Below are 14,152 nucleotides of genomic sequence, written 5' to 3' on the forward strand. Positions count from 1 at the left end.
AGAGTAACAATTTTATGCCAAGAGTTTAGGAGGATTCAAAATAGGATCACCTATTTATATGGGTAATGAGAACAGACCAAGTTACACAAACTTAGTAGAAATGAAAACAGATTGGACATTTATAGAAATACCATAATAACATCCAGTGACATAAAATAAGATTAAAATTTATAAGGGATATAAGCTCTTAAGGTACTACACCAATCACTGACTGCCTCAGGTTGAGAAGTAACTACCCTGTAGGTATCCTATAATTATATATAATGGGCTGGCCTGCGACAAAATGTCTGTACCTACTGCGGGTGGATTTGCGGTTCCAGGATCAGACTCCTGAATCATCTCAAGACCCATAGGTAAATCCGTGGTAGAGATCATCCTCAAATTGAGGGATTGCCAATCAATCAATCATCACATAATGGGGATTTTTGCACTTTCCTCTGAAGCATCTAATGCTGGCCACTCCAGAGTCAGTGGGATACCATCAATGGAGTTGATGAACCATTGCTTTGCTCTGGTATGACAATTCTATGTTCCTGTTAAACATTTGGTGCCAAGTTCTACTCTGTTACAGTAGTGCAATCCCAACATATTCCCTAGGAAGTTAGGGACTGACTGCCCCAGAGCCAGTGAGGGGATAGCCCTGACTGCTAGTAGATCACCAGTGATCTGCACAGATCTAAGGGAATCTTCAAGGTTCTGGGAGCCAGATCCACTGCTGTTTCCATGGAGAAGTTAAAGCCTCACCTTCACCCTGATGGAAGAATTTGGAGGGAATTTCATGAGAGGAACTGAGCTGCCTGCTGTGGGTTTTACCACAGCAGGGAATAAGCAGTCTCCCTGAGGAGATCTGGATTCAATTCCTAGTTCTGCCCTGGACTTCCCATGTGATCTTGGCCATAACACACAATCTCTTTGGGCCTCAGTTTCCCCTCTGCGCAATTGGTATTATAATATGTTCTTTTTCCACCCTTTGTCTGCATTGTCTATTTAGATTGTGGGCTTTTGGGGGAAGGGACTGCTTTTTTTAGTCTGTGTTTGTACAGCACCTAGTACAATGAGGACTGGATCTTGACTGAGGCCACTTAACCTTTACCATAATACAAATAACAACATTTCATCTTTGCAAGACTAATATTTCATAACCTGGACCAAGCTACTCACTTGGGATTTGTGTATTCCTGAGCCATCTCGTCACTCCCACTTGAGCAATTTTTCATGAGGGCATTTGGGGAAATACGCAATGTCCCCTAACTAAATCTTGCCTCACTTGTAGAAACAAAAGCCCACACATGGTGTTTTTTTTTTTTAAAAAGATGTATTTATTTAGTGACTTGGGGTCCATTTCTGTCTGGGAATCTTATTAAACATCCTATCTTAAAGGAAATGGCTGGTGGGCAGACACTACATCCAGTAAAACAATATTGGAAGTCTGATCACATTGAAACCATATGTGCAGCATGTGTCATCCGTTACAGAGTGCTTAAAAAAACAAACCCCTAGGCACTCAGACTTCAAATTTTTCTCCTTTTCAATTCCTTTTGATCACAAACCTGCTGTGTGTTAGGGAAACTGATGTTTTTAGCTATCACGTAATTGTAGCTTTAGCAGTGAAGAAGAGCCAGACCTCAACTTTACAAAAAAGGCAAATCAGAATGTGCTTTTCCCTGGTGATCCAGCTAATTCTCAGACTGGCTAGCACTTCTGCAATGGAGACCACCCCACCACCCATGCAGTGAAGTCCTTATTTTCACAGAACAACCTCTCTGTTTTAGAGGGCAGCTCTGCCTTTGAAAATGACCCTGTTAAAAAAGGGCATCGCAGGGCTCTGTGTTTCCTGTCTCCGGGGGGTTCTGTGTTACGTGCCTGTGCTCAGTTCACAGATGAAAATGGCTTTTTCTTTATCTGCCAATGCTGCAAACTCATCCCTGGCTCTGGGAGTCAAGGGGGGAGTGCTTCTCCTTCACGTGCACCACCACCTGTAAGAAGGGTTCTGCTGGCCAAGTTAGATGCAATCCCTCCCTGGGGGTGCATGTGCTACACCATCCCTTGGAAGCCGACACCTTCCTGGTGCATTTATTGTTTGCATTGAGCCTAGGACCCTGTAGTTTGGCCTCCCTCTGACCCAGAAGGGGAAGAACCACCCTCTGTGCCCAGGTGAGCAGAGCCAGACCCGCCTCGCCCCTCCCGCCGGAAGTGGATAGATGGGACAGGAAGTATAAAAAGTGGAGCCTCTAGCTCAGTTGGGGCCAAGACAGTGCGGGAGACAGACGCATCCTGCTCACTCCAGGCTGCTGAGCGAAGAGACTCCATGCTCCTGAAGGAGCCTGTATCCACAGGGGAGCTGCTGGGTCTGCCGCTGGCCACCTACCCCAGGGAGACGGAGGACAGGTACACCCCGAGGGGAGGGGAGGAAGTGGCCCGGGGCAGCTGACTCCTGTCTGGCTGTAGTGCTGCCTGAAACACAGTCAGTGTGTTGCAGCTGGATTTCCCGCTGAGCCAGTGGCCGACCCCTCTGCCACTGTCAGGGCCCTGGGCTGGAACGCAGTGAAGTCGGGTGGGCCCGGGTCCCCCCACCCTCTGCCACCCCAATGCTGGGGTGGCAGCCTCCCCACCATAGGCCAAAAGGCCTGTGTTTGTCTGCAATCTGCCTGAGCCAAGACATCAGGCGATAGACTGCTCTGCCCTGACTGTGGGCCAGAGCCTGTAGACTGCTGGTTGCTCTGCACCTGCCTGAGCGTCTGAGCCTAAGGACTCCTTGGTGGCCCTACTCCTGCCTGAGGGCCAGAGCTTATCGATTGTTTAGGGTTTCACCCATGAGGACATGAATACCTGGGCTGCTAATCCCCCTGAGACTAGGCAGTGATCCCAAGGACATAGTGAGGTGGTGTGGCCTCCCTCTGATCCAGAACGGGAGGGACAACCATGATCCCACTACAGAACCACAGCCATGGACCAGGACCCCCATTGTCCTAGGTGCAGTACAAACATAGAACAAAAATAGGAGCCCTGCCCCCAAGAGTTTACAGCCTAAATTAAACTGAGACATCTCAATGGTCCCGCCTCCTCCCTCTTAGTTTAGGATTAGGTAACTCACCTCTCTCTCCGCCCCTAATGAGGACAGCCCCTGAGTGTAAGGACTGCAGCTGTCCCTGGGTCTTGCATGGGGTGTGCAATGGAAGGAGAACGCTGCACTTCCACCTGTTTACTGACAGTATCTCCAGGGATACTTTGGCCCTATATACAGAAGTGGGGCCGTTGGGTTCCTCTTGAATCCTCTGGACGTTGGGCAGGAGTGGCAGAAGTGCCCTAAAAGTGTGGGGGGGGGGAGCATTGGTGCCTGAACCATGGCCCAACCCTCACACTGTCCCTTCCCCCAAGGCCCCACTCCTGTGCTCCCTCTTCAACCCAAGACCCTGTCCACCCTGCTCTCTCCTCTCCATCCCCTCCCCCTGTCGCTCACCTTTATGGCCAGTAAAAAGTGGGGGTGCCATGGTCCCCTGCCCTCCCCCGCCCCCATGTTCTGGTGCCCCTGATGTTGGGTAGCCCATGTGGGACTTCCTGTGGCTCCTGGCTACTGCTTCTCTTCACCTGCCTGATGCGACCCCAGATGCGATTGACTAGCGTATGGGACTACAGTCTAGACTGAACTTTTTGCTTCTTTGATCTAAAGAGCTGCTCTTGTCTATACGTATATATGGTGCCTTCCTTAAATGGTAGCTATGAGGCTAAGCTAGGGCTAGATTGTTCCTAGCCTTCATGTGGCTGGGCAACAGTGAGTCTGCCCCATGCCGCTCACGCGGAAGCAGACAGGGAGTGGGGGTGGGTGGATCAAAGTAGCTATGGATCAGGCTCTTAGGGTATGTCTGCAAGGCCATGCACCGAGCCTCCTGGCCCGGGTTGATAGACTCAGGCTCGCAGGGCTTGTGCTAGTGCTCTAAAAATAGCTGTGTGGACAGCGCTTTGAAGTTGTGGCTCAGGCTGGAGCCCAGGCTCTGAAGCCTAGAGACGGGCTGGGCGGGGGAGAGAGAGACTTTTCAGACTTGGATTTTTCATGCTGTGTAACATGGACGTCAAACTCATTCGGGGGAGAGGGCCAAATTCCATGTTAAATTATGGCACTTGGGCTGGGGTGTACATTCATGGCAATCTACTCCCCACACTTTGCTGTGGACACACACACCCCAGCATCAGTAGGAGGTTTGCACAGACTGACTGCAGATGTAAGGCCCCACCGGTCTGGAGCATGGACCTGTAGCGCTACCAGGCAGCTGGCATCAGCAGGCTAACCCCAGTGGCAGCTCTAACCAGGTTGTGCTCCACTTCCCATGACCCACGGGGACATAGACCATGGGAAGTCCCGCCTCAAGGGTTTGACAGACAGCAGCCCCATGGCTCATGACTGGCTCCCTGCCCTATATCAACCCAACGGGCACTCTAGGAAGTGTCCAGGCAACAGTGTACATCTTCAGTAGCTGTCATGACTGTTTGTTTCTGCTCCTTTCTCTTGAATTCCTGGCTTCACGGGAGGCCGGTGACCCGGCCACTGGGGGAGGCTAGCCCCCCGGCCATTGGGGGAGGTTAGCCCCCAGCCCCTCTCCTTGCACCCGAGGCCCCCCCTTTTCCCTCTCCCCTTCTGCCTCCTCCTCCCCTGCAGGAGCCCAGAGCACCCCCACCATGGCTCCCAGCTCCAGTGCCGGGCGGCTGGGGGGCAAGGCCCCTGCCCCAGTGCTGCTGGGCTCAGTTGAGGCAGACATTTAAGGAGAGCAGTTTCCACATTCTGGGTACCCAGCTTTGGCAGCCACTATGGTGGCGGGACCTGTATCACGAGGATCAGTAGAAGTGTTGTCAGAGGGCCCATGGAAGGACTGCCTGAGGTGAATATTACTGCTGATGGCACCCTCCTTGTAGGTGAAAGGAGCACTGATACAGAAACTGAGCAAGATGGGAAGCTATTCCTACCCTCTGTTTGCCAGAAGCTGGGTGTGGGCAGCAGGGGGTGGATCAGTTGATGATGACCTGTTCTGTTCAGTCCCTCAGGGGCACCTGGCATTGACCACGGTCGGCAGACAGGATACTGGGCTGGATGGACCTTTGGCCTGACCCAGTCTGGCCGTTCTTATGAGATCATGGGAGAAAACTTTTGTACAGTGATGCAAGGACAAGAACATAAAACTCAACCCAGAAAAAAATCTGGCTCAGACAGCAGGAGTGATGTACACGGGGCATCTGCTCACAGCAGAGGGCTGAAAACAAATCCCAACAAGATCAAGGCAGTGAGAAATGCCAGCTCCCGTGACCGCACAATGGACACAGTGCTTCAAAGGAACAATACATTCTCTGTCCACACCTGGCTGCAGTAGCAAAATCCATATCTCAGCTCAGAAGGGAGGCTTTTGAGTGGAATTGGGCAGGTCCCCAACAGCAAGTGTTTGACACGCTGAAAGAAATTATAACTGATGCCCCCTGTCTGGAAGTACTGCCAGCCAGGAGAGCCGCTCATGCACCAGAGTGCTGCATCAGAGAAAGGTGGGGTGTAGTTCTTTAGCAAGAGCAGCCAGTCACTTAAGTTAGCAGAGCCCTGTCACAGACTGAACAGAGGTACATCCTGATAGAAAAAAGAAAAGGAGGACTTGTGGCACCTTAGAGACTAACCAATTTATTTGAGCATAAGCTTTCGTGAGCTACAGCTCACTTCATCGGATGCATAAAGTGGAAAATACAGTGAAGAGATTTATGCACACACAGACCATGAAAAAATGGGTGTTTATCATGCACATTGTAAGGAGAGTGATCACTTAAGATGAGCTATTACCAGCGGGAGAGTGGGGGGGGAGAGAAAACCTTTTGAAGTGATAATCAAGGTGGGCCATTTCCAGCACATTTCCAGGAGTTAACAAGAACGTCTGAGGAACAGTGGGGGGGGGGGGAGGGGGACACAGTTGGCAACGGGCTTTGTTGCAAGGATAGGTTCCTGGGTTAGTGGTTCTGTTGTGTGGTGTCTGGTTGCTGGTGAGTATTTGCTTCAGGTTGGGGGGCTGTCTGTAGGCAAGGACTGGCCTGTCTCCCAAGATTTGTGAGAGTGAGAGTGATGGGCCCGTTGCCAACTGTGCCCACATATCTATTCAGGGAACACCATCATAGGGCCTAATCACATCAGCCACACTATCAGAGGCTCGTTCACCTACACATCCACCAATGTGATATATGCCATCATGTGCCAGCAATGCCCCTCTGCCATGTACATTGGCCAAACTGGACAGTCTCTACGTAAAAGAGTAAATGGACACAAATCATATGTCAAGAATTATAACATTCATAAACCAGTCAGAGAACACTTCAATCTCTCTGGTCACTCGATTTCTGATCTAAAAGTGACTATTCTTCAACAAAAAAATTTCGAAAACAGACTCCAATGAGAGACTGCTGAATTGGAATTAATTTGCAAATTGGATACAATTAACTTAGGCTTGAATAGAGACTGGGAGTGGTTGAGTCATTATACAAAATAAAACTATTTCCCCTTGTTTATTCCTCTTCCTCCCCCCCCCCCCCCCCCCGTTCCTCAGACGTTCTTGTTAACTCCTGGAAATGTGCTGGAAATGGCCCACCTTGATTATCACTTCAAAAGGTTTTCTCTCCTCCCCCCCCCCCCTCCTGCTGGTAATAGCTCATCTTAAGTGATCACTCTCCTTACAATGTGCATGATAAACACCCATTTTTTCATGGTCTGTGTGTATATAAATCTCCTCACTGTATTTTCCACTTTATGCATCCGATGAAGTGAGCTGTAGCTCACGAAAGCTTATGCTCAAATAAATTGGTTAGTCTCTAAGGTGCCACAAGTACTCCTTTTCTTTTTGCAAATACAGACTAACACGGCTGCTACTCTGAGACCTGATAGAAAAAGGGCTTCTGGCTGCTTTTGGAGTGAAGCGAATCCATCAGTACAGTTGTGGTACCCAGGGCAATCAGAACACAAACCCCTTGAGACAATCGTGGCAAAGCCCTTTCTTAGTGCTCCAAAGAGATCGGGGTGATATTGATGCAACGCTAGTGTTCGCAAGTAGGAACAGATGCTTTCCAGGATGACGACTCGTGTAAGTTGACACCCTGAGCTGGGCAAATATACCCCGCCTCAGCAAAGATGGGGGCAAGGGATCAGGACAATGAAGCCATTAGGATGCTGCACTATCTCTCAGTTTCAATAGCAAAACTGATTGAAATTAAAGAGGCTACGCAAAAGGCCATCCAACTACAGGCAGGCAAGAGAGAGATACTGGCAGGGGGGCCAGAAGCCATGTAGCGGTAAGAGCAGAACCGTATTTTCAAATTACCGATTAGCTGATATTTCGAGGACAGAGAGCTGTTGTCCCTGGCCCATTATAGAGGGGATGTCATGCAAAAAATACGCGTGTCATGCCTAGCCCTTGACAGCTTTCTTAGATGGGCTCGAGAGTTTATTTACCCACTGGGAATGAATACACAAGGCTGCTCTTGATAGACATGAGCTGCCAACCCCACTGTGGGAAAAGGCAGGAGTGGGATTTATTTACCTTCTGTCAAAAGCAGGACTTGAATGTCAGCTTACACTGCCCCTGCTTGGAGGACCTCCCAGTTCTGGGGCTACCTAGGAAATGTCCCTGTAGGTCACTCAGTCTTTAAAGTAGTAGTCTTGGTAGAAAGGGCTTGCAGGATCCGGCCTGTGATATGGTCAGACTAGATGATCATAATGGCCCCATTCAGCCCTGGAATCTAGGACCACACTGCTCTGTTACCAACATGCACTAAAAGCTGCTCTCCATTGCAGCGTTGCCCTCTTGTAATTTTAGTGCTGTCTCGATACTTAATGTTTTACACAAAGCCCCTGCTCCTGGAGTCATGTAATTACATGAGACTTAGCTGTCATTTACAAAATAACATTTCTAGCCTTCATAGTTGCAGAGAAAAGCTTGAGTATATGACCCAAGAGCATCCAAAAGGCTCAGAAACTAAAAGGCAAATAGAAAGAACTCAGAAAGGGATCTGGGGGTCATAGTGGATCACAAGTTAATATGAGTCAACAGTGTAACGCTGTTGCAAAAAAAGATAACATCGTTCTGGGATGTATTAGCAGGAGTATTGTAAGCAAGACACAAGAAGTAATTCTTCCGCTTTACTCCGTGCTGATTAGGCCTCAACGGGAGTATTGTGTCCAGTTCTGGGCACCACAGTTCAGGAAAGATGTGGACAAATTGGAGAAAGTCCAGAGAAGAGCGACAAAAATGATTAAAGGTCTAGAAAACATGACCTATGAGGGAAGATTGAAAAAACTGGGTTTGTTTAGTCTGGAGAAGAGAAGACTGAGAGGGGACATGATAACAGTTTTCAAGTACATAAAAGGTTGTTACAAGGAGGAGGGAGAAAAATTGATCTTCTTAACCTCTGAAGAAAGGACAAGAAGCAATGGGCTTAAATTGTATCGAGGGCGGTTTAGGTTGGACATTAGGAAAAACTTCCTAACTGTGAAAGTGTTTAAGCACTGGAATAAATTGCCTAGGGAGGCTGTGGAATCTCCATCATTGGGGATTTTTAAGAGCAGGTTGGACAAACACCTGTCAGGGATGGTCTAGAATAATACTTAGTCCTGCCTTGAGTGCAGGGGACTGGACTAGATGACCTCTCGAGGTCCCTTCCAGTTCTATGATTCTATGTATTTTTTTTTTAAATCTCATGATTTTTAAGCCAGGATTTTTGGGGGGAAGGATGTAGGGGGATGAATCCTGATTTTTGAACAGTTGGGGTGGGTGATACTGCAGTTCTGGTCCCCAACCTGGGTCAGCTGGAGGCATTCAAACAAATTTAACCCAAATGATGCAAGGATTTGAGACTGTGACTTACATATTTAATAACTTTACAACTTTCTTTTTTGACCTACAGAAACAACACCTAAGGGCAGCTAATGCTGTAAGGTTTCTTAATATGTGGAACCATAAATGACGGGAAAGGGCTGTTTACACTGGTGTCTGCTGATAAAACAAGGAAGGAGGATTAAATTTAGCCTGGCCATTAGGAACGATTTCCTGAGAGCGAGGACCATCAGGCAGTGGAGCTGTTTTGCCTAGTGAAGTAATTACTACATAAACATTAGATGATCTCAAGCCAAATAAATATAGTGGAAAACGTAGTATGAGGTCTGTCCTTATGAGCCTAGGGGGCTAGTTTTGATGGCAGAGGACCCAACCTCCAAGTCCATAAAACTCGTATTGAAAACATTCAAAGTTCTTGAAGACAAGGGGAGCTTTGCCTAGGTAATGAGTGCGGGAACCGACTCCTGAGGAGTCTCCAGAGTCTATTCTCTGTGAATTGCAAGTTGTGGTAAACTCTTCTGGGCAGAGGACATGGGCAAAATTTTCAAAAGCACCTGAGTGTCTTAGGAGCCTCAGTCATGTAGGTGCTTCTGAAAAGTTTACCCCATGCCTTTTCTATGCTCTGTAAAGTATCTGGAATGTTTTCAGGCTCTAGTGTTATACCAATAAAATAAAAACCAGCAGGATCTTATTAAAGGGAAAAAGGCAAAATACCACATTTATTGTGAATACAGAAAGAATCATAGTAAGCAGTTAGTTATAGCTATAACATTCCATTCAATCTCATATTTATTCACACATTCATTCACACACACACACACATACACACACAGGTTCTGCAAGGTTGTTATCATAGTTACCAGCCTTAGAGTTGCTCATGCCAAGCCACTGGCCAGGTGGCCTGGACATGAGGAGGGAGCAGGGCCTTGTCAGATGCTCATCTGATGCTCCTGGAAGTTGGTTTGCAGAATCAGACCCCAAAGTTCTCACTTTTTAGAGTCTATTTTTATAGGAATTTCTTCCTATGCCAGTCTATGGGAATTGCTTCATCATGCTGTTGCTGAATCAATCAGCAGATAGCACATTCCTGACGGCTCCAAGATGTTATCTTGTTCTTTGGTTCTCCCATTCTTGAGGCTGTTGGGTGGATTCCAGTCTGCCCTCCGGGGGGGGGGGGGTCCTCTGGTTATTTCCACTTGACGCCTTCTTCAGCCGATGGACACTGGATTCTTAGGCTGGCACCTCCCTGATAATTCAGTTATTATCCACACCAAGCATCCATCCACATACATCCTCTATCTCTATTTTAATCACAATTGTTAATACAACAAAAGGGTGGGGAGTCTCTGGGTGCTGTTTCTGTTGTTAGAGTATTGCTTTGAGTCTCTCTCTCTTGTGAATTGCTTTGAGAACAGACTCTGTCTTAGAATGTACTAACACAATTAGGAGCTTGCAAGTTTCACACATAGAGGGAGAGAAACAGTACCAAAAACCAAGAGACCTCTTAATTAGTAATACCCTGGAATTTAAACTCTGGGGAATCAAACTCATTTGTGATTTTAATACAGAACTTCTTTAATATGATCCAACACTAGGGGTTAGATTTTCAAAAGAGCAGAGTTCCTGTTTAGGCACCAAAAGAAGTGGAGAGATTTTCAGAAGAGCTCAGGATGTTGAATGCTGGTCGCTTTCGAAAATCTGACCCTTCGTTGCGCGTCTAAAGGGGATCTGAGCTGTCTTGAACGTCTGGCTCCAATGGTGGGCGCTGGAAATCTGGCGCTCTCTGATTCCTAAAGTAAAAAGACAAAATAACTTAGCATTAAGGTTGCTCGAGTGTTTTCTTCACAACAACGCAAGCGATAAAAAGCAAGGGAAAGAGACGTTCCAATAACGTTTACACCCACCACAGTGACAGTCTCTAAACTCTCACCCCAGCACACGAATACCCTCCCTTACACACTGACATTCGGTCTTCCCTAATACACTGCCGATGCTGGCACCCCCGATGCACACCTCGGAGAGCTGGAAATCACACGGTATTGCACAGCCTCCGATCTGCCCTGCCAAGCTGATGTTAGTACTAGAGCTGGTCGAAAGTTTTCCAGCTGAACTTTTGGATGGGAAAATGGTTTTTCAACAAAATGGAAATGTTCACAGGCAGAGGAGTTGCCAGACTGGATCAGACCCAGAGTCCATCTGGTCCTGTATCCTGTCAACAGTTCAGGGCCAAAATGATTCCGTTGTGGGACAAAGAGTTGAAAATTTTCCACAGAAACGTCTCCAGCCCACCCCCCATTTTCTGGCGGGCTCTAAATTACTGTTCCTCTGAGCAGCTGTGTAAGGGGAGAGGCCAGTTACAAGGGTCAGGTATCCCTGTGTCCTGTCCTATCCAGTGTAAGAGCTTGACTTCACCCGAGAAGAGCTGACTAATGCTGGCATAGATCCTGGCAGCGGTCTGCAAGCATGGAAAGGCTGCCAGGAGAGAAGGGCTGGCTGCAGAAAGGAGCTGCAAACCACTCCCCTCCTGCCCCTGGCTTGCCTTGGGGAGGCTTTAGGGGGCAGCAGGTCCCAAAAGGTGGGTAGCATCATGTGAGAAAGCCACCTGGCATGGATGGCCAGTGCCAGCCAGCTGAGGTATGGTAGCATTTCAGAGGGGATTGTACTTGCTCCCATATCCCCTTGGGAATGCAGCTGGAGTACAGCAGTGATCCCTGTTCCTCATGTTGCATGTACGTGCAGTATTACAGAGTGCCCAAAGCCCACTCCCAAGATCAGGGCCCGTGTGGTACACACACATAGGGTACACATCTCTCCTGTCATCACAGGGAGTGACTGCAGCTTGTGTAGACATACCTGAGCTCACTTTAACCTAGCTACCTCAGGGTCCTAGTGCAATGAGGGCTTCAGCGTGGGCTGTGTAAGCCTGCCCAGGATTCTGGGTAATTTCACCCAGGGCTAGCCCATGCTGCTGTGACTTCACTGCTCTGGGACCTGAGATAACTAGGTGAGCTCAGGTACTCCTGCACAAACTGCAGTGACACCCTGTGACCGCAGGATAGCCATACCCATAGTAAGACAGAGTCCCTGACCCAAAGGTCTTACAGTCTGAGCAGACAGGGGAAACTGAGGCACTGATAAGTGACTTGCAGTCTAGCAGCATGCGTGGGAGCAGAACCCAGCTCTCCTGAGTCCTAGTCTAGTGCTTTATCCACTGGGCCATACTGCCTTTCACGTGACTGACCCTAGGACAGTGTTATATAAGCCTTATTTACATTTAAAATTATGCCACCAAACTGGTGTTTCTTGATCACAACTTTCTAACACTCGATTTACCTACCCAGGGCTGATATGGGGAAAACGCCTTTATTGATGTCACTCATGTCTTTAAATAGCTGCAGTCCCTTGCAGGGGAAACCCTCCCATGATCCTGTTTGTTAGGGGAACACCACCGGACGTGGACAAGGTCACAGCTGAGAAAACACAACAGATGATGCTAAGTGGTGCAGAATTCCATGGGAGGGAAAGTTGGGCTGCCTCGGACAATCATCCCTTTATTCATCTGTTTTTGACATGGGAGTCAGGAAGTGTAGGGAGCACAGAGTTCAAGCCCCGGTGGCTGGAATGATAACAGCCCAATGGGAAGCCAAGAAGCTGATCCCTGCACAAAACACCCCATCTGTAATTTTTCATGCTGTCTGCCCCATGCAGGTTCTTATCATCCCCTCGTCACCATAGGATCTGAGCGCCTTCCAGCCGTGCAGTAAGTGATGTGGCTGACATCTGTCACATGTGGTTCATTCTCCCTCTCAGGAGACTCGGGTGTGCAGTGGAGTGTTTGAAGCAGGTAGTGTCGGAGCAGGACTCGCCATCTGTCTTCAGTGATGGATCAAAACACGAGGGGTGGATTGAGGCTTTTACGCCAGCACCCTGGAGAGACGGCTATGCAGGGCCGCCCCGCCTCAGGAGGAGCACTGGAGGGACTGTCCTCAAGTAGGTGCTTCAGGTCAATGCACTCCCTGCCATTGCTCACCCCTTGTGCATGGGGGTGCCAATCTGCACCCCCATTTTGGATGCAGCAAGTTGCTCTCCCCAGTTCACTAACCCTGCTGTGCTGGCAGGGTGGAGGACATAACAATAAAAGAGCTCTGATTCTGGCTCCTGACTCCCTTCATGGCTTCCGGCTCTACAGGGGGGATCTAGCCCTAACATACAGCCTTGGACTTCCTTCAGACTGAACAGCCTCCCCCGCCCTGGGCTTGATGCTCGTCTCACTGGGCCTGATTCTGACCTGCTACAAATCAGGAGGACTCTCAAAAGTCTCTTCCACCCCCTAGCTGCCCTTCTCCCAAAGCCAGCTTTGTGGATATGCTGAGGTACCCACAATACAGAAGGCACAATGAAAACCCCCACGGTTTATAAAGACTCGCCAAGTGTATTCCAGTGTTGTCTAGAACCGGGGTTCTCAAACTTTATTGTACCACGAGCCACTTCTGACAACAAAAATTACTACACGACCCCAGGAAGAGGGGACCAAATCCTGAGCCCACTTGAGACCCTCTGCCCCGGGTGTGGGTGTCAAAACCTGAGCCCCACTGCCCTAGGCAGGGGGATCCAAAACTGAAGCCCAAGGGCTTCAGCCCCAGGCAAGGGGCCTGTAATGGGTTCCTTGCCACCCAGGGCTTCAGCTGCAGGCCGTGGGGATCGGGCTTCAGCTTTGGCCCCAGGCCCCAGGAAGTCTAAGCCAGCCCTAAAACAGGATCACAACCCACTTTGAGATCCTGACCTGTGTTCCCTGTAAGCTGCACGCTTGGGTGGCCGTGCAGGAGAGATTCCAGTGCCGCCCAGCTGATTAGCAGAGTGGGCACCATGTGTTCAGGTGGCCCTCCCCACACCTTGCTCCATCCTGCAGCTGCTCCCAGGACCCTCCTGCTGGCTGTACAGAGCCGGGGGGTGGGGGTGGGGGAGGGAGGAAGGTGCTGTCGTCAGGGTGTCTCTCTCCCGCCGTCCCTGTACCCCATCTCTGCAGAGCGGGGCAGAGGGCTCAGCCTGGCTCAGGAGGACTCGGAGCAACTGTAGTCTGAGGTCTGAATGTGAGCGGCTGAGTGCCTTTCTTAAAGAGACGGTGCACTGTTTCTGAGATTTCCCCAGTAGCCGGCTCACGCAGTCTCTGTCTGTGTCTCTCTCTCTCTCTCACACACACACACACACTCTCTCCCTCCCCTGCCCATGTACACACAGAGCAGGGGAGGGGAGACAACAGGGCTCAGGACAGAACAGGAGAGCTTTTAATGAATGTCTTAAAGAGA

The 14,152-nt window shown here is 49.2% G+C and overlaps 1 long non-coding RNA gene across 1 annotated transcript; it reads right to left on the reverse strand.

Moving 5' to 3' along the window:
• Positions 1–9,597: 9,597 nt before the first annotated feature.
• LOC311514790 lies at positions 9,598–13,906 on the reverse strand. The gene is made up of 3 exons (XR_014709940.1): positions 13,630–13,906; positions 12,184–12,316; positions 9,598–10,636 (listed from the first exon to the last, which is right to left on the reverse strand). It is a non-coding gene; the product is annotated as an uncharacterized lncRNA (long non-coding RNA).
• Positions 13,907–14,152: the final 246 nt, after the last annotated feature.

The sequence above is a fragment of the Lepidochelys olivacea genome (genome assembly GCF_965140295.1).
Source record: "Lepidochelys olivacea isolate rLepOli2 genome assembly, chromosome: 1".
In the NCBI taxonomy this organism is placed as follows: Eukaryota; Metazoa; Chordata; order Testudines; family Cheloniidae; genus Lepidochelys; species Lepidochelys olivacea.